This window comes from Choloepus didactylus, chromosome 7 (genome assembly GCF_015220235.1).
Source record: "Choloepus didactylus isolate mChoDid1 chromosome 7, mChoDid1.pri, whole genome shotgun sequence".
Classification (NCBI taxonomy): Eukaryota; Metazoa; Chordata; class Mammalia; order Pilosa; family Megalonychidae; genus Choloepus; species Choloepus didactylus.
Window position 1 is genome coordinate 34,749,524 of NC_051313.1, and position 25,785 is coordinate 34,775,308.

The window sequence follows — 25,785 nt, forward strand, 5'->3', positions numbered from 1 at the left end:
GAGGCCATCCACAACTCAAGGTTTTCCAGAGAAACAGAATCAATCGGGTGTTTGTGTGTGTGTGTGTGTGCATTTATAAAGAGATTTATTATAAGTACTTGGATCATGAGATTGTGGGAGCTGGCAAGTGCAAGTGTGAATTCCACTGTGCAACCTGGAGGCTGGAATTCTGGTGAGACTGATAAATTCCTTTGGCTGGAAACTCAGGAAAGAGTGGAGGGTGTAGTCTTGAGGCAGAATACCTCTGATACACAGAATCCTCGACTCTTGCTCTTAAAACCTGCAACTGAATGAATGAGGCCCACCTACATTATTGACGGTAATCTCCTTTACTTAAAGTAAACTGGTTGTAGATGCCAATCCAAGCAACTATGCCAGTATTTGACTAAACAACTGGATACGATAGCCTAGCCAAGTTCCCACATAAAATGAATAATCACAAAGGGGAAAGAAAGAAAACTCTTTCTACTGCCTCCTGTGTCTTACCGGTTAAACTTTTGTCCTGCAAGATATTAACCCCCCTGAGCTTCTGGTTTGCATGAGTGGGCACCCAATGGGGTTGTGTGGTATCTCAAGCCTCAACATCAGCAGCAAAGTCCTAGGGCATGAGGTAAGGGCATTGAGCAAGACATTGTAAGCTTATGCTTGTGTGAACTCTTGGAGACCCCAGAAGTGGCTGGAACCAGGGTAATAAGGCTGAAAGGACTTAAAGTGGTTTATAAAAAGTGTTGAATTTACACTAAGGTATAAATAAGCCTTTTTTACTTCTAGCATAGGTGCAATTTTTTTTCAGTAGGATCACAATGATCTCACTACCCTCTAAACTGTGAAGGTATAAAGATGGCTTTTAGCATAGCAGCAAAGCTGCAACCTCTCAGCTATCCACTTGTAAAATCAAAACAATGAGATCAGGTAGAACAAGCTTATTCCATGCTGGGGTGGTGCTGTGCTACTGTAGGAGCCCACCCTGCAGTGACAGATGCCAGGAAAGTTATGCTGTGGGCAGTCAGGCAAACAGGTACCTTGGTGGGATCTTGACATTTTCCTACATCTCGAAACCAAGAAACTCTTTTATCTAATCTTTCCTTTCAGCACAATGCACCTTGAAAGGCTTTTCCTCTCTCCTGAATATACTTCTCTTGCCTCTTCCCTGTTCAGTCTTTGTCCTCCAGGCAACATTTCCCTCAGTTTTTGCTGAAAACTCCATCATATCACCTAGTAACTGCCTCTCTTACTTACCTGTCTGCACAACAGTTCATACTGGTGTCTTCTTCCCTTTAGCATTGGATAAGACTCTGCTGCCGTGTTTTGCATGCATGTTTTTTTTACTTAAAAAATTATCATAAATGAAGCCAGGCTTATATTATGACTCTTCCAAACCTAACCAAATAAAACATCCTCAGATCCCAAGATGCATTAAGAAAGGCAATTCTTTCTATCTACAATTAATCTTGTATATTGCAGTGACACTATTACAAATTGCTCTCCTTTCTTTCCTTACCTACAATCCCTTTTCATAGTTAAAGATTTTAAATAAAACCCACAAAAAACTTTGGCTTTCTGAGTCAAATTATCTTTCTACTTATTCTTACCTATTCCTATTTATATTGAAGAAGCTAATTCTCAAATATAATTAATTTTGCTACCCTCAAATGAATTTTTTTTCAAATATTTCTAACCTTTTGCAGATCTGAACTTCATATTAATCAAAACACTCAATTTTTTTTTATTAAATTCAGTTTTATTGAAATACATTCACACACCATACAATCATCCATGGTATACAATCCATTGTCCACAGTATGATAACATAGTTATACGTTCATCACCACAATCTATCTCTGAACATTTTCCTTACATCAGAAAGAACCAGAACAAGAATAAAAAATAAAAGTGAAAAAAGAACACCCAAATCATCCCCCCATCCCACCCCATTTGTCCTTTAGTTTTTATCCCCATTTTTCTACTCATCCATACACTAGATAAAGGGGGTGTGATCCACAAGGTCTTCACAATCACACTGTCACCCCTTGTAATCTACATTATTATATAATTGTCTTCAGGAGTCCAGACTGCTGGGTTGGAGTTTGGTAGTTTCAGGTATTTACTTCTAGCTATTCCAATACATTAAAACCTTAGAGGTGTTATCTATATAGTGCATAAGAATGTCCACCAGAGTGACCTCTCGACTCCATTTGAAATCTCTCAGCCACTGAAACTATTTCATCTCATTTTGCATCCCCCTTTTGGTCAAGAAGATACTCTCAGTCCCACGATGCCAGGTCCACATTCATCCCCGGGAATCATTCTGCATTGCAAGCGAGATTTACAGCCCTGGGAGTCGGGTCCCATGTAGGGGGGAGGGCAGTGAGTTCACCTGTCGAGATGGGTCAGTTAGAGAGAGAGAGGGCCACATCTGAGCAACAAAGAGGTACTCAGGGGGAGACTCTTAGGCACCATTACATGCAAGTTTAGACTCTCCTTTGTGGTAATGAGCTTCATAAGGGCAAGTCCCATGCTCGAGGGCTCAGCACATCAAACCGCCAGTCCCAATGTTTGTGACAACATCAACACCAGCCCAGGTGAGGATGTCCAACACATCCGCACCTTTCCCCAGATCCTCGGGGCTGGGGAGGGGGAGGCTGTAAATATATTTTTTATTATCTTCCCAAATTACTCTGGGATGTATCACTATTTCACTCCAGCCTATACTAACCTACCGTATCTCACTTCCTATTTAAAGTTCCATGCAATTGAAAACACTCAATTTTTAATAAGCTTTGTTTTTGTAGTTTCATCTATAACTGCTTTCTTAGTAATATCATTTTTATATTGCTAGATCATATTAAACCTCTCTACCACATTTCTACCAGTTTTCGACTACCAGTATTGCAAACTCTACTCTGCCTTTCTTTAGATTGAGTCCATCTTTCCACTATTGACTTAATTTCCTTCCAGCTACCATGGAAATAGATAAGTGTTTGCTTCTTTTTTTTTTAATTGTAACTTGTATTCAGTATGTGTCTGGCATTGTTCTAAGAACTTTACTTGTATTAAATCATTTAATCCTCACAACAACTCTAAAAGATTGAGGACTATTTTAGTCACATTTTACCCATGAAAAGAAGGTCTATTACATAGTTAGTGAGCAACAGAGTTAGGAAACAAACTGAAGCAGCCTGCCTCCACAGACCGTGTTCACCACCTCCACAGAAACTCAGTTACCACTGCCAGCATAGAAAGTGGAAGAATTAAGCACCATCATCCTAGCAAAGGATTAGACAAGGAGACTGTTCACGTGGGCCGTGGGCAAGGTCTTCAAAGTACAGGAAGCCTCGTTCTACTGGCCAAGAGTCTGATCAAAGTAAAGCCAGCCCTTTATCTGATGCATGAATCTTCAGCTAGTAGGAATCTACCTTATAAATTTAGCATGACCATAAAAATAAAACATTTCATAATTTGTGAAGGTTAAAGGATTTGAACATGGAGAATATATGGAAGAAATTGATGATAATTTTTTTACCAAGTTAATGATGATTGCTTTTAATACCAAATTAATGAAGAATTGTTGGCAGTGACTCCCTAAACAGTGGCCCTGGGACTGGAGCACCAGAAATGAGAAAACAGCTCAAGGTGTGAGCTGTGAGTAGTCAGGAGTAATAGCATTGCTGGGGAAGGCTGTGGACAACGGGTCCAAGGTGGAGACAGCTGTGACAGCAGCTAAAGGGGCAGTGAAGCGGAGGCCTTGAGCATATGTGGACAGGACAGAAATTGCTGGTCCTTTTCTAAATCATTTTATCCCTCAAGCAACAAAATTTTTGCTAACAAAACATGTCCTTGAAATATTTCCATTGTAAATGAGAAGTAACATTAAATTTCAGTTTATATTTTGTCTACTTTTACCCTCAGTTTTATTAAGACACTGTTTAAATGATTGCAAATTTACAGAACAATAATCTGTGTGTAGTTTCTTCTCTCCTGTCTCGGAGAAATTCTTTTGAATTTCATTGCATCTCAGTCTCCAGCTGCCTTACGCAGAGCATTGTAGGACATTATTATTTTCTTGCCATAGAATAAAAACTGCCTTAGGAGGTATTCAATACAGCCATGACTATTTTCAGGAAATTACAAGTAAAATATTTTAAATGGGTTTCCTAATGATTAAGACATTCATTAGGAGGTTAGCTAACAGAGAAAAAAAAAATCTTCCTCAATTATGCGGACCTCCCAGAAACAAAAACCCCTAACTCGTGTTTGCATGACTTGATGGCATATGACAATACTACTCTAAAAGGTGAGTTTACTAGGGTTCTGACAAAGTTCTTTACTCAAAACAAACAAACAAAAATTGTTTCCAATGCACTTTTGGAAAGTAGCAAAACAGTTAACTCTTGCTCAGCACAGATGAAAGCTGATTTTTATAATTGTGCCTTCCAATGTCCGTAGTTACCCGAATGCATTGGTCCTTGTTCCAATGAGATTTACACTCTATTTTAAAGTTCAGCTCTAGAGGTACTTACTTTTCAGCATACCAAGTTTTTCTGTCTTATTCCGATTCTGCATTTTTCATCTAATATATGTTGGCCGCTAGCATGCTTTCTATCTTTATATCAAAGTACATGGCATATTGTATTTTACTTTAAGTGCTCTAATTATTAGAAGAAAACCTGTCTTTCCTGCCCCAAATAAAAACAACAATATTAAGAATAATTCTTCCTCTGTCTTTATGGTTATAAAGTTTAAAACAGGAATAGAATGCTTTCGAGTTTGAAATCAGCCATTCTCTGTGGGGCTTCAGCAGACTAGGTGGGAGGGGTTGTTGAAGGCTATGTGTCAGAATTTGTTAGAGGGATTTTTACAAACCACATATGATAGTTTTCTCCCTCCCTGTTTCCCTTTTGATAATTCCTTTTGTAGAGGATCACTTTCGTTACACTTTGAGGTGCACTGATTTAAACACAAGTGTTAAGATCCACTAATCAATATGAAAATGTGAAAATTTATTCTACCAATTTCCCAAAGACAAATCAAGTTTTGAATATTTATGTTTTCTATCTAGGGCTTTCTGGATGATTCTGTACTTGGAACATGAACACATTCTCCCCATAGGAGAAACTAATAGAGTATTCAGTGGTGACTCAGAGACTGCTCAGTTTAACAAATGGTGGGACTGAGCCATAGTCTATGTGGATATGGTGACAAACCAGCAAAGGCTGGAGACCTGCTCCCTCTTCATTATTTTGTTGTTGTTGTTGTTCACAGAGTTTATCAAAAAAGTTTTATGTATGACCTAAAGAATCATTCTGGCCTTCAACTATAAGAGAACTAAGAAATATGATTAAATTCTAACCCTTTATCAGTATTTATGGAGTTTTCATTTTTTTTAAATGATCTTTTGCTTCAGTGATGCTGGACAAGCAGCTTGATAATTTGTCTTTACAATATTTTAGGAAATAATCAAAGATAGATTCTTTATCTTTAAGTAGTTGACAGCCTAATAAAATTTGTTGATTATATAAATCATAAAACTTCATTATGTTATTTGTGCCAGATGCCATACCTTTCTCTAGCTATATGAAGATCAATATATGACTAGTCTCTGCTCTCAAGAAACAATCTACTGATTAACCCACCATAAATAAGCATACTGTGGTTAAAACGCTCTAATATTCAAGAGAGTACAGTCAAAAGCATTTGTGATATGGTAGTCTTGGTTTGTATAACTTGTTCTTTAAGAGAGTCAGAATAGAAGGAATCAAAAAATCATATGGATTGTGTCACAGAATATTTGGTAGAGTGTGTTAGGAATGTAAAGCCAATAGGAAATGGAACTAAAGGAGAATGTTGAAGTACATTTTCAAGGATTCAGAAGGCTCTCACATGAAGCAACGAAGTTGGTTTCATTATACCCGCATGTTGAAGCAGGATCCATAAGTGAAAATTCCTGAGATAACTTTAATTTCATTATCAGAAAAAAATTTTCCAGCAAATGGAATTTTCCAGTATTGGAAACTACTACCTTGTACAATAATTAACTGCCAGTACTGAAAAGGATAATTGAAAGGTATTCCTGCATTTGTATCGCTATAATGTCTCTAGATTCTCTTTAAACTCACAATTGTATAAATTCACTTTGAGATTTTGATTTTAAAGCATGCAATTAGATGCAAATCACATTTTATAAAATGAACAACTGGTGTTGTGGCTCCCGCAGCCGGCGCTGGGGACGCGCGCGGCCGAGCTCGGGGCCTGCAGTCGCCGCCGCCACCGCCTTCAGTGCATGCTTCCCATCAGCTTGATGCTTAGGGACTGTGCAGTCTGCTGGGGCAGCCTGAAAGTTTTGAGGTGCAGCTTGCTGGCTACTGAGGTGGTGTTTGGAAACTAGACCATGTGCTTGGGCAGAAGTTTTTCCTTTTTCTGCAGCTCCATACCCTCAGCTTAGCTCACCACACCCTTGTTTTGAGAACCTTACTAAGTCAGCCTAACAACAATCTGCAGACAGGCCTTTGGAAGTCACTGAACTTGATAATATCTGAGGTCCCCTTCAGTTCTAACATCCTGAGAGTAGGTAGAAAGCCAGGAACTGCGTGGACTGGACACCACAGAGCAATCTGACTTTGGGCATACTTCATACAACACTCATGAAAACGTGGAACTGCTGAGATCAGCGAAATCTGTAAGTTTTTGCGGCCAGGGGACCCGCGCCCCTCCCTGCCAGGCTCAGTCCCGGGGGAGGAGGGGCTGTCAGCTCCGGGAAGGAGAAGGGAGAACTACAGTGGCTGCTCTTAGCGAAAACTCATTCTACTGATTCAAACTCCAACCATAGATAGACTGAGACCAGACACCACAGACTCTGAGAGCAGCCAGCCCAGCAGAGAGGAGACAGGCATAGAAAAAAAACAACACGAAAAACTCCAAAATAAAAGCAGAGGATTTTTGGAGTTCTGGTGAACACAGAAAGGGGAAGGGAGGAGCTCAGGCCTTGAGGCGCATATGCAAATCCCGAAGCAAAGCTGATCTCTCTGCCCTGTGGACCTTTCCTTAATGGCCCTGGTTGCTTTGTCTATTAGCATTTCAATAACCCATTAGATCTCTGAGGAGGGCCGTTTTTTTTTTTTTTTTTTTAAATCCTTTTTGCTTTTTCTAAAACAATTACTCTAAGAAGCTCAATACGGAAAGCTTCAAAGAATTGCAATTTGGGCACGGCAAGTCAAGGGCAGAACTAAGAGAGCTCTGAGACAAAAGGCAATAATCCAGTGGCTGAGAAAATTCACTAAACAACACAACTTCCCAAGAAAAGGGGGGTGTCTGCTCACAGCCACCATCCTGGTGGACAGGAAACACTCCTGCCCATCGCCAGCCCCATAGCCCAGAGCTGCCCCAGACAACCCAGTGTGACGGAAGTGCTTCAAATAACAGGCACACACCACAAAACTGGGCGTGGACATTAGCCTTCCCTGCAACCTCAGCTGAATGTCCCAGAGCTGGGAAGGTGGAACAGTGTGAATTAACAAAGCCCCATTCAGCCATCATTTGAGCAGACTGGGAGCCTCCCTACACAGCCCAGCAGCCCAGTACTGCCCTGGGGGGACGGCACTCACCTGTGACATAGCACAGTCATCCCTCAACAGAGGACCCGGGGTGCACAGCCTGGAAGAGGGGCCCACTTGCAAGTCTCAGGAGCCATACGCAAATACCAAAGACTTGTGGGTCAGTGGCAGAGACAAACTGTGGCAGGACTGAACTGAAGGATTAGACTATTGCAGCAGCTTTAAAACTCTAGGATCATCAGGGAGATTTGATTGTTAGGGCCACACCCCCTCCCTGACTGCCCAGAAACACGCCCCACATACAGGGCAGGCAACACCAACTACACATGCAAGCTTGGTACACCAATTGGGCCCCCACAAGACTCACTCCCCCACTCACCAAAAAGGCTAAGCAGGGGAGATCTGGCTTGTGGAGAACAGGTGGCTCGTGGACGCCACCTGCTGGTTAGTTAGAGAAAGTGTACTCCACGAAGCTGTAGATCTGATAAATTAGAGATAAGGACTTTAATAGGTCTACAAACCCTAAAAGAACCCTATCAAGTTCAGCAAATGCCACGAGGCCAAAAACAACAGAAAATTATAAAGCATATGAAAAAACCAGACGATATGGATAACCCAAGCCCAAGCACCCAAATCAAAAGACCAGAAGAGACACAGCACCTAGAGCAGCTACTCAAAGAACTAAAGATGAACAATGAGACCATAGTACGGGATATGAAGGAAATCAAGAAGACCCTAGAAGAGCATAAAGAAGACATTGCAAGACTAAATAAAAAAATGGATGATCTTATGGAAATTAAAGAAACTGTTGACCAAATTAAAAAGATTCTGGACACTCATAGTACAAGACTAGAGGAAGTTGAACAACGAATCAGTGACCTGGAAGATGACAGAATGGAAAATGAAAGCATAAAAGAAAGAATGGGGAAAAAATTGAAAAACTCGAAATGGACCTCAGGGATATGATAGATAACATGAAACGTCCGAATATAAGACTCATTGGTGTCCCAGAAGGGGAAGAAAAGGGTAAAGGTCTAGGAAGAGTATTCAAAGAAATTGTTGGGGAAAACTTCCCAAATCTTCTAAACAACATAAATACACAAATCATAAATGCTCAGCGAACTCCAAATAGAATAAATCCAAAAAAACCCACTCTGAGACATATACTGATCACACTGTCAAACATAGAAGAGAAGGAGCAAGTTCTGAAAGCAGCAAGAGAAAAAAATTCACCACATACAAAGGAAACAGCATAAGACTAAGTAGTGACTACTCAGCAGCTACCATGGAGGCAAGAAGGCAGTGGCACGATATATTTAAAATTCTGAGTGAGAGGAATTTCCAGCCAAGAATACTTTATCCAGCAAAGCTCTCCTTCAAATTTGAGGGAGAGCTTAAATTTTTCACAGACAAAGAAATGCTGAGAGAATTTGCTAACAAGAGACCTGCCCTACTGGAGATACTAAAGGGAGCCCTACAGACAGAGAAACAAAGACAGGACAGAGAGACTTGGAGAAAGGTTCAGTACTAAAGAGATTCGGTATGGGTACAATAAAGGATATTAATAGAGAGAGGGAAAAATATGGCAAACATAATCCAAAGGATAAGATGGCCGATTCAAGAAATGCCTTCACGGTTTTAACGTTGAATGTAAATGGATTAAACTCCCCAATTAAAAGATATAGATTCGCAGAATGGATCAAAAAAAATGAACCATCAATATGTTGCATACAAGAGACTCATCTTAGACACAGGGACACAAAGAAACTGAAAGTGAAAGGATGGAAAAAAATATTTCATGCAAGCTACAGCCAAAAGAAAGCAGGTGTAGCAATATTAATCTCAGATAAAATAGACTTCAAATGCAGGGATGTTTTGAGAGACAAAGAAGGCCACTACATACTAATAAAAGGGGCAATTCAGCAAGAAGAATTAACAATCGTAAATGTCTATGCACCCAATCAAGGTGCCACAAAATACATGAGAGAAACACTGGCAAAACTAAAGGAAGCAATTGATGTTTCCACAATAATTGTGGGAGACTTCAACACATCACTCTCTCCTATAGATAGATCAACCAGACAGAAGACCAATAAGGAAATTGAAAACCTAAACAATCTGATAAATGAATTAGATTTAACAGACATCTACAGGACATTACATCCCAAATCACCAGGATACACATACTTTTCTAGTGCTCACGGAACTTTCTCCAGAATAGATCATATGCTGGGACATAAAACAAGCCTCAATAAATTTAAAAAGATTGAAATTATTCAAAGCACATTCTCTGACCACAATGGAATACAATTAGAAGTCAATAACCATCAGAGACTTAGAAAATTCACAAATACCTGGAGGTTAAACAACACACTCCTAAATAATCAGTGGGTTAAAGAAGAAATAGCAAGAGAAATTGCTAAATATATAGAGACGAATGAAAATGAGAACACAACATACCAAAACCTATGGGATGCAGCAAAAGCAGTGCTAAGGGGGAAATTTATAGCACTAAACGCATATATTAAAAAGGAAGAAAGAGCCAAAATCAAAGAACTAATGGATCAACTGAAGAAGCTAGAAAATGAACAGCAAACCAATCTTAAACCAAGTACAAGAAAAGAAATAACAAGGATTAAAGCAGAAATAAATGACATAGAGAACAAAAAAACAATAGAGAGGATAAATATCACCAAAAGTTGGTTATTTGAGAAGATCAACAAGATTGACAAGCCCCTAGCTAGACTGACAAAATCAAAAAGAGAGAAGACCCATATAAACAAAATAATGAATGAAAAAGGTGACATAACTGCAGATCCTGAAGAAATTAAAAAAAATTATAAGAGGATATTATGAACAACTGTATGGCAACAAACTGGATAATGTAGAAGAAATGGACAATTTCCTGGAAACATATGAACAACCTAGACTGACCAGAGAAGAAATAGAAGACCTCAACCAACCCATCACAAGCAAAGAGATCCAATCAGTCATCAAAAATCTTCCCACAAATAAATGCCCAGGGCCAGATGGCTTCACAGGGGAATTCTACCAAACTTTCCAGAAAGAACTGACACCAATCTTACTCAAACTCTTTCAAAACATTGAAAAAAATGGAACACTACCTAACTCATTTTATGAAGCTAACATCAATCTAATACCAAAACCAGGCAAAGATGCTACAAAAAAGGAAAACTACCGGCCAATCTCCCTAATGAATATAGATGCAAAAATCCTCAACAAAATACTTGCAAATCGAATCCAAAGACACATTAAAAAAATCATACACCATGACCAAGTGGGGTTCATTCCAGGCATGCAAGGATGGTTCAACATAAGAAAAACAATCAATGTATTACAACACATTAAAAACTCGAAAGGGAAAAATCAATTGATCATCTCAATAGATGCTGAAAAAGCATTTGACAAAATCCAACATCCGTTTTTGATAAAAACACTTCAAAAGGTAGGAATTGAAGGAAACTTCCTCAACATGATAAAGAGCATATATGAAAAACCCACAGCCAGCATAGTACTCAATGGAGAGAGACTGAAAGCCTTCCCTCTAAGATCAGGAACAAGACAAGGATGCCCGCTGTCACCACTGTTATTCGACATTGTGCTGGAAGTGCTAGCCAGGGCAATCCGGCAAGACAAAGAAATAAAAGGCATCCAAATTGGAAAAGAAGAAGTAAAACTGTCATTGTTTGCAGATGATATGATCTTATATCTAGAAAACCCTGAGAAATCGACGATACAGCTACTAGAGCTAATAAACAAATTTAGCAAAGTAGCGGGATACAAGGTTAATGCACATAAGTCAGTAATGTTTCTATATGCTAGAAATGAACAAACTGAAGAGACACTCAAGAAAAAGATACCATTTTCAATAGCAACTAAAAAAATCAAGTACCTAGGAATAAATTTAACCAAAGATGTAAAAGACCTATACAAAGAAAACTACATAACTCTACTAAAAGAAATAGAAGGGGACCTTAAAAGATGGAAAAATATTCCATGTTCATGGATAGGAAGGCTAAATGTCATTAAGATGTCAATTCTACCCAAACTCATCTACAGATTCAATGCAATCCCAATCAAAATTCCAACAACCTACTTTGCAGACTTGGAAAAGCTAGTTATCAAATTTATTTGGAAAGGGAAGATGCCTCGAATTGCTAAAGACACTCTAAAAAAGAAAAACGAAGTGGGAGGACTTACACTCCCTGACTTTGAAGCTTATTATAAAGCCACAGTTGCCAAAACAGCATGGTACTGGCACAAAGATAGACATACAGATCAATGGAATCGAATTGAGAATTCGGAGATAGACCCTCAGATCTATGGCCGACTGATCTTTGATAAGGCCCCCAAAGTCACCGAACTGAGCCATAATGGTCTTTTCAACAAATGGGGCTGGGAGAGTTGGATATCCATATCCAAAAGAATGAAAGAGGACCCCTACCTCACCCCCTACACAAAAATTAACTCAAAATGGACCAAAGATCTCAATATAAAAGAAAGTACCATTAAACTCCTAGAAGATAATGTAGGAAAACATCTTCAAGACCTTGTATTAGGCGGCCACTTCCTAGACTTTACACCCAAAGCACAAGCAACAAAAGAGAAAATAGATAAATGGGAACTCCTCAAGCTTAGAAGTTTCTGCACCTCAAAGGAATTTCTCAAAAAGGTAAAGAGGCAGCCAACTCAATGGGAAAAAATTTTTGGAAACCATGTATCTGACAAAAGACTGATATCTTGCATATACAAAGAAATCCTACAACTCAATGACAATAGTACAGACAGCCCAATTATAAAATGGGCAGAAGATATGAAAAGACAGTTCTCTGAAGAGGAAATACAAATGGCCAAGAAACACATGAAAAAATGTTCAGCTTCACTAGCTATTAGAGAGATGCAAATTAAGACCACAATGAGATACCATCTAACACCAGTTAGAATGGCTGCCATTAAACAAACAGGAAACTACAAATGCTGGAGGGGATGTGGAGAAATTGGAACTCTTATTCATTGTTGGTGGGACTGTATAATGGTTCAGCCACTCTGGAAGTCAGTCTGGCAGTTCCTTAGAAAACTAGATATAGAGCTACCATTCGATCCAGCGATTGCACTTCTCGGGATATACCCGGAAGATCGGAAAGCAGTGACACGAACAGATATCTGCACGCCAATGTTCATAGCAGCATTATTCACAATTGCCAAGAGATGGAAACAACCCAAATGTCCTTCAACAGATGAGTGGATAAATAAAATGTGGTATATACACACGATGGAATACTACGCGGCAGTAAGAAGGAACGATCTGGTGAAACATATGACAACATGGATGAACCTTGAAGACATAATGCTGAGCGAAATAAGCCAGGCACAAAAAGAGAAATATTATATACTACCACTAATGTGAACTTTGAAAAATGTAAAACAAATGGTTTATAATGTAGAATGTAGGGGAACTAGCAGTAGAGAGCAATTAAGGAAGGGGGAACAATAATCCAAGAAGAACAGATAAGCTATTTAACGTTCTGGGGATGCCCAGAAATGACTATGGTCTGTTAATTTCTGATGGATGTAGTAGGAACAAGTTCACTGAAATGTTGCTATATTATGTAACTTTCTTGGGGTAAAGTAGGAACATGTTGGAAGTTAAGCAGTTATCTTAGGTTAGTTGTCTTTTTCTTACTCCCTTGTTATGGTCTCTTTGAAATGTTCTTTTATTGTATGTTTGTTTTCTTTTTAACTTTTTTTTTCATACAGTTGATTTAAAAAAGACGGGAAAGTTAAAAAAAAAAAGAAAAAAGAAAAAAGACAAACAAGGAAAAAAAAAAAAAAAAGATGTAGTGCCCCCTTGAGGAGCCTGTGGAGAATGCAGGGGTATTCGCCTACCCCACCTCCATGGTTGCTAACATGACCACAGACATAGGGGACTGGTGGTTTGATGGGTTGAGCCCTCTACCATAAGTTTTACCCTTGGGAAGACGGTTGCTGCAAAGGAGAGGCTAGGCCTCCCTGTATTTGTGCCTAAGAGTCTCCTCCTGAATGCCTCTTTGTTGCTCAGATGTGGCCCTCTCTCTCTGGCTAAGCCAACTTGAAAGGTGAAATCACTGCCCTCCCCCCTACGTGGGATCAGACACCCAGGGAAGTGAATCTCCCTGGCAACATGGAATATGACTCCCGGGGAGGAATGTAGAACCGGCATCGTGGGATGGAGAACATCTTCTTGACCAAAAGGGGGATGTGAAAGGAAATGAAATAAGCTTCAGTGGCAGAGAGATTCCAAAACCAGCCGAGAGATCACTCTGGTGGGCACTCTTACGCACACTTTAGACAACCTTTTTTAGGTTCTAAAGAATTGGGGTAGCTGGTGGTGGATACCTGAAACTATTAAACTACAACCCAGAACCCATGAATCTCGAAGACAGTTGTATAAAAATGTAGCTTATGAGGGGTGACAATGGGATTGGGAATGCCATAAGGACCAAACTCCACTTTGTCTAGTTTATGAATGGATGTGTAGAAAAGTAGGGGAAGGAAACAAACAGACAAAGGTACCCAGTGTTCTTTTTTACTTCAATTGCTCTTTTTCACTCTAATTATTATTCTTGTTATTTTTGTGTGTGTGCTAATGAAGGTGTCAGGGATTGATTTAGGTGATGAATGTACAACTATGTAATGGTACTGTAAACAATCGAAAGTACGATTTGTTTTGTATGACTGCGTGGTATGTGAATATATCTCAATAAAATGATGATAAAAAAAAATAAATAAATAAAATCAAAAAAAAAAAATGAACAACTACAAATCAAGGACTATGATCTTAAAATAATGAGGAATGATAACTATTTACAAAACAAGCTTAAACTAAAATCCCTTTCATGTTTTAAATATTTTAAATTATAATGTTGGGTTATACTAGAGCTTACATATGTATGTATATACATATGTATGTTTAAGTACATTGTTGTATTAGATTGTATTTTTTTGTTGAGAGAATATAAAAAGACCAACTAAACTCAACTGACCTCACATTGAAAAAAGCACGTATTATCTTTTTTTCCTGGGACTTGTGTTAGAATTGCATTGTTGTATCTATTTATCTTTTAAATATGACCTTCATGTAAGAGTTTTATCGTTAGTGGCCTACTGTCCAACTATCAAAAGACTGGGCATATACAACATTGTATGTTTTGTACAGATGAGAACTTCACAAAAGTAATCAGCAAAGCACAGCGAGAGTAATAACCAGCTCTAAAGACATTTATGTACATAAAATCAGTTGGGTAAACAAAATGCCCTAATTAGTCTGAATTATTTCTTGATGAAACCGAAGACCTCCACATGAAAACCCTTCCAAAATCTTGGCACACTTTGGGTTTTGATATAATCTTAGGGATCTGTCTTATGCAACTACTTTGGGAGAGTAACATCTCTAATGCTTTCTCTGAACTGGCAATATCAAATCTTTAACATCTTTTGAATGGTTGCCATTCAACTCTGTCCTGCAAGTAAATTTTAGTCAGCATGATATAGACAACTCATTTATACAATAAATATTTGAATGCATACTGAGACATCTACACACTGAGTATATCGCTTTTTATTTTTTAATAGACAGAAGCCTATACCTTCGTGAAGCTATCATGACCATATTGAACAACTCAAGTTGTTGGATAGCAATAATCTTTTTCATCTAATGTTTTGAGTTCCATCATTAGGGTGGTATAGTCAGTGCAAAGAAAAACTCCTCTCAGTAAAAAATTGAATTTAATACAGATGTATAAGGCTTTAAAAATTATTCATGTGGAGGAGGGTGAGAATGCACGCTGATTGCTAAATGATTACCAGCACTGATTAGGCATGAAACAAATCAGATATGCTTCTACTGCTTGCACACACACACACACACACACAATTACTAAATATTAGTGCATTAAAAAGACTGACAATTGCCTACCTATTCATATTTCTTTCTAAGAGGATGTTTTTCTGACAGGAGTCCTGGCAATATTAATAGTGTCACATGATTGAGGTACTTCTGGCCCTGGTAGTTGGACCAAAGTTGGACATTTGACCAAGGGTAATCAGATTAGATGTGATTCATTCTTTAGATAGTTTGAACTATAAGACATCAGATCCTGAGCTATTTCATAAGGGGAAATTCTTTACGAACTGCAGATATTAACAGCTTGTCTCATACATCTGGGTTCTGTTTGTTTGTTTTTATGTTTTGGTTTATTCTCGGATAGTTTTTGTTTACTTTCCCTTATGTCCCAAGATGTCCATAATCTTACAAGAACTCTCCCTCCCTTTTCCCAACTGTTGTTGAATAGATTTCTCTTTCTTGAAACAAAATTTGTTCTAATTAAGAAAATAAATCCTAAATTTTCATTCTGTGGATTATATGTTTGATCTTCATGAGTGCTGAACCATCAGAGTTCCTTTATTTTGATGCATGCTTCTACATGTATAGATGTATAGACATACCCAGAGGTATTTTAAGAAAATTTGTTTCACCTTGTTCAAAATTCAAAGGTAATTTTGACCATAAAATAGTTAAATTCTTGTTGATATGAGGATAAAGTGTTCCTTTGAGATTTGAGATACATACATACATAATTATATATATATATATATATATATATATATATATATATATATATATATGTATGTATATGTTTTCTTTCAAATTTATTGTTATAGTAGTGTAATAGTTCGGATTACTTTTTGTGCCAGTGATGGCAATGCCAAAATAATAGTGGCTTAAACATTTATCTCACTCACATAAATGAATTAAGATGGTGGCAGTCCAGGGTGGGTTTTGGGCATGTGGTTAGAAATACAGTCAACTTTTATCTTGTTGATTCTCCATCATCAGCACGTCCTTCCACCCTACCCTCCTAGATGATATCTTGAACTCAGGTGTCACATCCATATTCCAGTCAATGGAAAGAAGAAAAAAGAAGAGCCAGAGAGCACATTTTAGGGCATCTTCCTATAGGCATGGGACACCAGTGTCACTTGGAAGTTTGCAGAACCTAGCCCGGCCCCAGATCTACTGAATGAAAATCTTCATTGCAACAAGATCTCCCAGGGATTCAAACACATCAAACTTAAAGTTTAAGAAGCCCTGCCCTTTCAGAGTATCTCTTGCAATTACAATCCACTGTAAAATATAAATCGTGTTCAAATGAAGGAGAGCTCCATGAGGACCAGTCCCTTACCTGTCATTTTTACAACTTTCTTCTCCGATCTTTGTACAGTGCCTTGCACAGAGTAGAACTTCACAGATAATTACCGAACAATCAACAGATTTCAAACATGTTACACAGAGAGGAAAAAATCTCATAAATATAAATTAAATGAACACCCAAGTGAAAATGACCCATAGCTATGCAAATGCTTAAATCTGCATTTTCTTCAAAGAAGAAAATGGTGTAATTACTACAGTCCCTTACCTAGGGCATCATATTTTATGCTATATTCAATTACAAGAAAAATGTAAAACTAAACTCTGACATGTATTAAAGTATTAAGAGTTCACAAAAATAAGCAACAGAGGTACTATTAAATAACTGTTTCTTTAAAAAAAAAGGAAAAAAGAGCATTAGCAGTAGGGAAAAATAGAAGTTTTCAAAGTATGGTATCTTACTAAATGGATTCTAGCTAGTGCACAAAAGACACTATGATGCCTCTTTCACTATGATTGGTTTGTTAGCTATGACGTAGAAATCAACAAATCAAAATTTTTTGGCAATAAGATGACAGACAATGCTAGTTTTTTTTCCTGCCTCTCAAAATACGTTTATAGGAATGAGACTTAAATCTGTATTGGGATTTCTTGAGTCCTACTAAAATCACTATAAGAGATTGAAAGTTTATTTTTTCCATCAACTCTAATGGAAACTGCTTGCTAATTGCTACCACCACCAAGAAGCATAAAATTAAGCAATAACGATTTGGAATGCTATTGAAAGCATATCTAGTGGACTAAAAACAAGATGAATTTCCTCTTTTAAGATAATTATTACTATTAAATCAAAGTACAGTATGAATGTTGGGTAGATATTTCTTGCCCATTCTCCCCAGCAGTGTGTGAAACAGATTTTCAAAATATTCTGAGTCAGTAACGATTAACCATCCAATCACCTTTCATCTAATAAGACACTGTCCATGCATTACCTATAGGTTGTCTTTCATTTTGTTTTTTTGAGCAAATCTTGGTGATTTTCTCTCTCATCATACCCTTGTATTTTAGATGTCTGGGCTACCAGTTCTTGAATCACTGCTCTGGGTGGGATGTTGATTAGAATCCTGCACTTACTTGCTTGACTAAATAGTCTTTCTCAGTTTATAAGAGAAACCTAGAAATGAGAAGTCCTCAGTGAAATACATTTAGTAATTGGAGTTTCTGGTAAATTGCAGTCAAGAGAATCTTTCCATCTCAAGCTTTCATAGGCCTCCTTCAGTTTACAGAGCCACCGATTGAGCAAATGGTGGAATGACTTCTTTCCAAAGAGAAAATGGGTCACCAGGAAAAAGTTCAGCTTGTCAGGGTTAGAGGAGGCAACTCCCTTGTGATATCAAGGAAATAAAGTTGAAGTTCTAGTTTCCCTTCCAAACTGGAAAATTTGCTTTCTTTTCTGATAGAACTCTAACATCACCATGTTTGTGTCATCTTCATGCAAAATTTTAAGTGGAGTCATCACGCAATATGTTTTCTGCTGTCAATTCATGTCTTAAATTTCTCAGAATAATGTGGAACATTCTACATATCAGAAGTCAAGGATTTCTGAGCCATTTTATATTCTGTCTTAGCTGCTTTACATCATTTTCTTAATACTAGGCTTAGTATCTGCAGCAGCAAAGTATTTATTTTCACACATTATTTACTTGTCTATTGCTTGAAGTACTTAATTTTCCTTGATAATCTCTACAGAAAATTGAAATATTGGTATGATTATTTTAGTAGGTCTGCAATACCAAGGGATTACCTACAGAATAAAAATGTATATCATTACATCAAAGACATTAGGTTCACATTTTTAGCAGGCCTACTTGTTGATCTTCCTTCGTGTCCCTTGATCTGGTTAAACGTTCTGCAATATATTACAACTTTAAGGCTTGGAAACTAGAAAAATGTGACTATGCCAAACATTAGACAGATTAATTTTGTTAAAGTGAAATGATTGTTATCTTGTTTGACATGTGCTGCTGCAATATGGAGCTAATTTTAACAGTCTGCTGAAACCCACAAGCAGCCCTGTAGTGGAACTCCAGCTCAAGTTCAACCAATATGGCAGAGGGCTTCAGTCAGCCGAGGTTTTTTGCTATTGAAGCAGTCTTTTAAAATGACCTAAATGAGATCTACATTTTATTAGAAAAAGAATGCATTTATTCTTAGAAATAGGACACCTATAAATGCATTGACTTTGGCAGCGATGTTGTACTCAGGTGTAATAAAATAAAATAAAATTGATGAGCCCATATAATAAAATTTATGGAACCAGAGTGAATTCAATTTATTTGAATATGCTCAGTTATGTTTTTGTTTATTCCCATAGCAGATGTTTAATTTACAAACCAGGCAATTACGACAGCTCTTCCAAACAAATAAGAGCAGATTAGTCAAACGTTCACATCAATTTTTATGTTTATCATTAGTTTTATGAGGTGTCATGAATATTCAGTGGTAAGAAAAACTATCATTATGGTACCTGGAAAACCTCAAAATGATGTTTTGCATCTATAAATGCTATTTCTCCTTTTTTGATAAAGCTATTAGTATGTGTTGTCTCTTATTGCTATTTGGGCTTATGGGCTGCAAGGCAAAAAGCACACATTCCCTCCAAAGAGCTCATATATTCTAATCAATATGTTGATGGCATGTTTGTGGAAAACATGTGACTGTATATCAGTGATCATAGGTTTATTTCCACTATGAAGATAAAACAGTTTTGTCCATCCTGGAAAATTACCAGATTTTTTTCTTTGATTTTATAAAAATCTAGTTTTACTTTAAAAATAGCTTACCATGCTTTTATTTCCAAGTTTAATTTGCTTCTTTTTCTTTGAAACGCTTTTTGTTATACCTAAGGAAAGTTGTGCTTTTCCAGACATCGGACCTGAAATGGCTCTTAATGTGAGCCTGTAGATAGGAAGTCTTAACATGAAGTCGTTTATGAGGGAGGTTCTCACACAGCAGTTTTATTTTTCTTTCCGGTGCTTAAACTGTCAGAATAAAAAGGCTGTAGCTCCATTAAGAATCAGTAAAACTACATGGCATGATCCATAAACAAGGAGGAGATATTTCTAGCCTGGGTGTTTTCAAAGGATTGCACTTTGGTGAGCTCTGCACTAAAAGCAGTGAAATGGCCTCAAAACCCTAACCAGACTCCCACCATGCATTCTTCCCCAGTCCATTGTGGTGGCGGGTTCCCTATCATGAATCAGCAGTTCGACAGAAAAGAAAATCAGAGGATCAGTGTGTTAAAATAACTCGGGGGGGAATAGCTTCAATTGAAGTATTTTCAATGTAAGTCATATCAAATGGTAAAACAGAAGCTGATGGACAACATGCTTCTGTTGTTAAAGATGCTTTGAATTATAACATTTTGTTTGTTTTTTTGTGCGTGTGTGATTTTTATTCACTAGCACATGATTTTTACAACAACCAAAATAACGTCTGCTTCTTTGTCATTAGTTATGGTATAAATCACTTTTGAGTATCTAGCTTTAAAAACAGCTTCATAGCTTCTAAATAAATGTATGTGTATATATACATATGACACATTTATTTAGAAGCTATGCCATAATTATTATGGGTGGAATAATATATATTCTACACATAATAGTTATGGATTTAGATTTTGAATGTAGGCCAAAACTGACTACTTTTGGATTTCAAAATTCATATTAATTTACTATATAATCACTTCTTGGATTATAAGTGAATTTCCTAAAAACATTTGTCATTTTGAATTTAAAACCGAATGAGAATTTGGGTTTTATGTTTCTATGATGTTTATTAAGCTGTACATCCACACACACATTTTTGACTTGGTTTGTTTAAGCTAGTCTGCCTTATTTCCATCAATTAGGTAGAGGACAGTAGACTAAGCAATTGATTTTATAAGACTTTTCTTTTTGTAATCTTTCTTTCAAGATCTACTAATAGTAATGATACCTCTTTAAGCTCGTATGAAGGATATCAGTTGGGTAGAGGACAGCAGACTAAAACAATTGCTTTTATAAGACTTTTCTTTTTTAATCTTGCTTTTAAGATCCACTATCAGTAATGACATTTCTAAGCTTATATGAAGGAGATGGTGGGGTTGTGGTATGTCAGACACAAAAAGGAAACATAGACCTTCAGCAAGAAAGTATACTGCAAAGGCAATGCCATTCTAGGGAAATAATGAAATACTCATCAGGAGGAGGAAAAGTTAAGTGAGACAGTTGCACAAACCGAAAGTCCCAATGATAAATCACTGCCCACAAGTACATAGCTAGCCGGTATTCTTTTGGGGATCCAGGGGACCCAGAAAATTATTCACAAAGAATTCAAACTCTGCCTAGAGAGGTTTCTAAATTGGAGCCACTGATTTTTAGACTACAGGGTTCTTGCCAAGTTTGACTTACTGGTGGGCTTTGCTTTCTCCTAGCAGGAAAACATCCTTTCAGTTGAAAGCAGGTAAGATTACCTAATATTCTTCCTAACCAGTCTGTTACAAAGAACATAATGACCTCTGTAAATGATGGAAATGCAAACCATGCAGCTCACATTTACAGTCGCTAGACTAATTCATTTCAAGAGTATCATGTCTTTGGCCTTCTGAATGTATTTCATAGTTCACTTCAAGCTACTTTGGGCCTTTATATTTTATTTCATCGTTGTTCTTCAATGGTAAATATTACAAATCTTTCTTTCTTACAAGATAAAAACCTATGACTTCCATTAAAATAGGCAAAGCAAAATGCCTAATAATTCTAGATCAAAATTATTAATCACACTACAAAATATTTCAATTTAGACTTATAAGTGCTAAAGTTCTTATGGATGAAGTGTGGGAAATTTGCTCTTCTAATGCATTGAGCACAATTGCCAAGTTAGTTGTATTTTATAACCTGTCAGGTTGTTAGGTTTTGGCTTAGATTTTGTTGTTTTATACTTTTATAAATGTCTAGGTGAAGTTCATTTCCTTGTTTTATTACAGTAAATGTGTCTAAAGTAAAAAAATTCAAATACAGAAAGAACAAGTGTACATATACAAACAAATGTGAAACAGTTGTTTTTCTTTATAAAGTAATATTTTAACCCATTATTTTACATATGTGTCATACGATAAAGACATATTGTAGCCTTTAATATTTGTAATAATAGCTCATAACTTATTCACTAATACATGTTTAAAATTAAAACAGATTTCCTTTTTAATTTCACTCATTCCTGAAAATGAGAACTGCAACAACCTGAGATACAAAATAGTATGCTAGAAGGAATACTGGATACAAACTCTAGACTCTAAGTCAAGTTATGTAATTTCTTATTCTTTCATGCATTCATTTACTCAACATTGAGTTGATACTAATTCAACAAATTATTTACTGCACATTTTATATTTTCTGGAAAAGGGGGACATAAATATAAACATTCAATCTTATGTGAGAAAGTTAAAGGATAGTGTGGGAAACTGAGTCATAAATAATAGTACATGAAAATCTGAGGAACAAAGTGCTGCAATTCTCAATTTCCTCAGATATGTAGTGAAAGGCAATACTGAATATCTAAAACTTTTGCTACTTTTTCCATTTTCTACTTTCCAAAATTAACTCTACTTTGAAAGGGTTATTTTTTCAAAAGTTAAAAAAAGTCTAATGATAAACTCCATATTTAGCATTTATTTATTTATTTATTTTCCATCATGTATGTTTTAAAGCCATTTTTGATGTTATGAAATATATTTATAGTCCTCCTCTAACAATGCCTTCAATGATCAATTGTGTCTGATTTGAGTTTATTATATATCAAAAACATATTTTCATTTTCATATTTTGAGAATTAAGATTAAAGAAAGAAAAACAGGCAAAATGCTATAGGAAAATCAAAATGCAATGTTTCTATTTACTAAAATACATTTATATTCAGTTGCTGACTTTCTATAATGATACTTTGGACTACATCTGCTCAGCAGTAGAAACATTATGGCAAAATGAAAAAAAATAACTTTGTTGTCAACAATAGTTGCAAAATATGGATTTTTTTTTTCCCTTTTTATACCCTTTCAGCTTTACATCTGCTTCTTTAATGACTCTATAAATTAGTTTCCCTAGCTGCCCTACTCTTTTACTCTTGGCCCAGTTTTTTGGCAAATAAATAATGTACCAGTTTACAAGAAATATTTAAGTCAATACTTTAAAGTTGCTTTCCTCAACTTGACTCTTCAAAGGTCAAACAGCCGCACAATTTTGGAGTTGTAACGGACTTCAGAGAGTATCCGGAGTCACTCTGTTCTAAAATGTTGCCAGCAGACAGCAGTTCTCCTTTCTGAAATAGTTTCTGTACAAATGATTTCAGCTTTTTCCACTCTTAGTCAGTTCTAATTAGTGGGACATGTTTCTTTGAATTTACCAATATCTGCTTTGAGAGAGAAAAAGACAGTAAGTCGTGTTCCTCTACTTCCAAATATTTAAGTTAATGAGAAGCATATTTTTGCAAACAAAAACCAACGGTATGAAGAGCGATTTCTTAAGAGAGGTAGGATGCCCTAAGGGCCCAGGGGAAGGAGCCCTGTAACCCACCAGGCTTCCCCCTGAGGATGGGGATTGCCTCTGGATTGAGTACCACAGCATATACACCTTGAATAGAATGCCTGCGTTTTAAGGAAAAAACATCCCAATTTATGAGAAATGAAGGGGATAAGCCTTAGAAGGGGGAAGTAGGGTTTTTTGTTTTGTTTTGTTTTTTTAAAGAAATAATGAGAGTATGTGGTTTTGTGTGAATGGGTACAAAAGGAGAACCAATATGAAAAAAAATATAACCTTTTAAGGTAGATTAATGCCAGGTCACAGATAATCCTAAATGCTCGCTAATATTGGTTCTTATCTTCCCTTCCTCCTTCTTGCCACAACCATTTCAACCTGCCCAAGTTCCAACAAAGATTTATGGCAGGTAGTTTACTCTAAAAGACACTAAACTTCAAATTTTCTTATTGTGCCATTTAACTAGTTAAAAAAATACCACAATTTCTGCTTCTATTTATAAATTACATATGTGTATTATGTAGCGAGCTTCTGTCACTGACGAGCTGAGTGGCCTTGGAAAAGTTATTCAACTTCTTGGACAACATTCTCCTCCAAAATATTATTATATAAACACTTCCCTAGTTGGGTCATTGGGAGAATTAAATGAATTATACACACACACACATACATATGCACACAAACATACATAAGCACACACACAGATACATATAATCTTAAATTGTGGCTGGCAATAGTAAAGACTATTCAAAGTTTAGCTATTATTATTTGTATTACTATTAGTACTTGACTAACATCATTAAACTTATAAAATGAATTTAAAATGTAAAATAAAGATGATAGCTTTTTTTTTCATTTTTATTGAGATTGTTCAGATACCATACAATTATCCAAAGATCCAAAGTGTACAATCACTTGCTCCTGGGTACCCTCATACAGCTGTGCATCCATCACACTTGATTTTTGTTCAATTTTTAGAAACTTTTCATTACTCCAGACAAGAAATAAAGTGAAAGATGAAAAAAGAAAAAAAGAAAAGGAAACTCTAATCCTCCACTATCCCTAACCAACCCCCCTCAATTGTTGACTCCTAGTATTGATATAGTACATTTGTTACTGTTTACGAAAAAATGTTGAAATACTACTAACTGTAGTATATAGTTTGTAATAGGTATATAGTTCTTCCCTATATGCCCCTCTATTATTAACTTCTAATTGTATTGTCATACATTTGTTCTGGTTCATGGAAGTGATTTCTAGTATTTGTACAGTTGATCATGGACATTGCCCACTATAGGATTCAGTTTTATACATTCCCATCTTTTGATCTCCAACTTTCCTTCTGGTGACATATATGACTCTGAGCTTCCCCTTTCCACCTCAGTCACACACCATTTGGCGCTGTTAGTTATTCTCACATCTTGCTACCAACACCCCTGTTCATTTCCAAACATTTGAGTTCATCCTAATTGAACATTCTCCTCATATTAAGCAACCACTTCCCATTCTTAAGCCTCGTCCTATATCTTGGTACCTTATATTTCATGTCTATGAGTTTACATATTATAATTAGTTCCTGTCAGTGAGACCCTGTAATAATTGTCCTAATGTGTCTGGCTTATTTCACTCAGTATATTGCCCTCGAGGTTTTGTCATCAACTCATTTTTTTTTTTTAATATGGTTTTGTTCACTGACCATACATTCCATCCCAAGTAAATCATCGATGGTTTTCTGCATGGTCATACATTTATGTGTTCACCACCTTCACCACTATCTATATAAGAGCATCTACATTTCTTCCACAAGGCAGGAGGGAGAGTCAAAGAAGGTAGAGAGGCAAAAGAAAGAGGAAAAAAAAATGACAGCTAGGAAGCAGCAAAAGAAAAAATAACCTTAAATCAAAGTAGAATAAAGAATCAGACAATACCACCAATGTCAAGTGTCTAACATGCCTCCCCTATCCCCCCCTCTTATCTGCATTCACCTTGGTATATCACCTTTGTTACACAGGAAGCATAATACAATGGTTCTATTAGTTACAGTCTCTAGTTTATGCTGATTGCATCCCTCCCCCAATGCCTCCCCATTTTTAACACCTTGCAAGGTTGACATTTGCTTGTTCTCCCTCGTAAAAGAACATATTTGTACATTTTATCACCATTGTTGAATACTCTAGATTTTACCAAGTTACACAGTCCCAGTCTTTATCTGTCCTCCTTTCTTGTGGTGTCTCACATGCTCCCCACCTTTCTCTCTCAACCGTATTCATAGTTACCTTTGTTCAGTGTACTTACATTGTTGTGCTACCATCTCCCAAAATTGTGTTCCAAACCACGCACTCTTGTCTTCTGTCACCCTGTAGTGCTCCCTTTAGTATTTCCTGTAGGACAGGTGTCACAAAGTCTCTCATTGTCTGTTTGTCAGAAAATATTTTGAGATCTCCCTCATATTTGA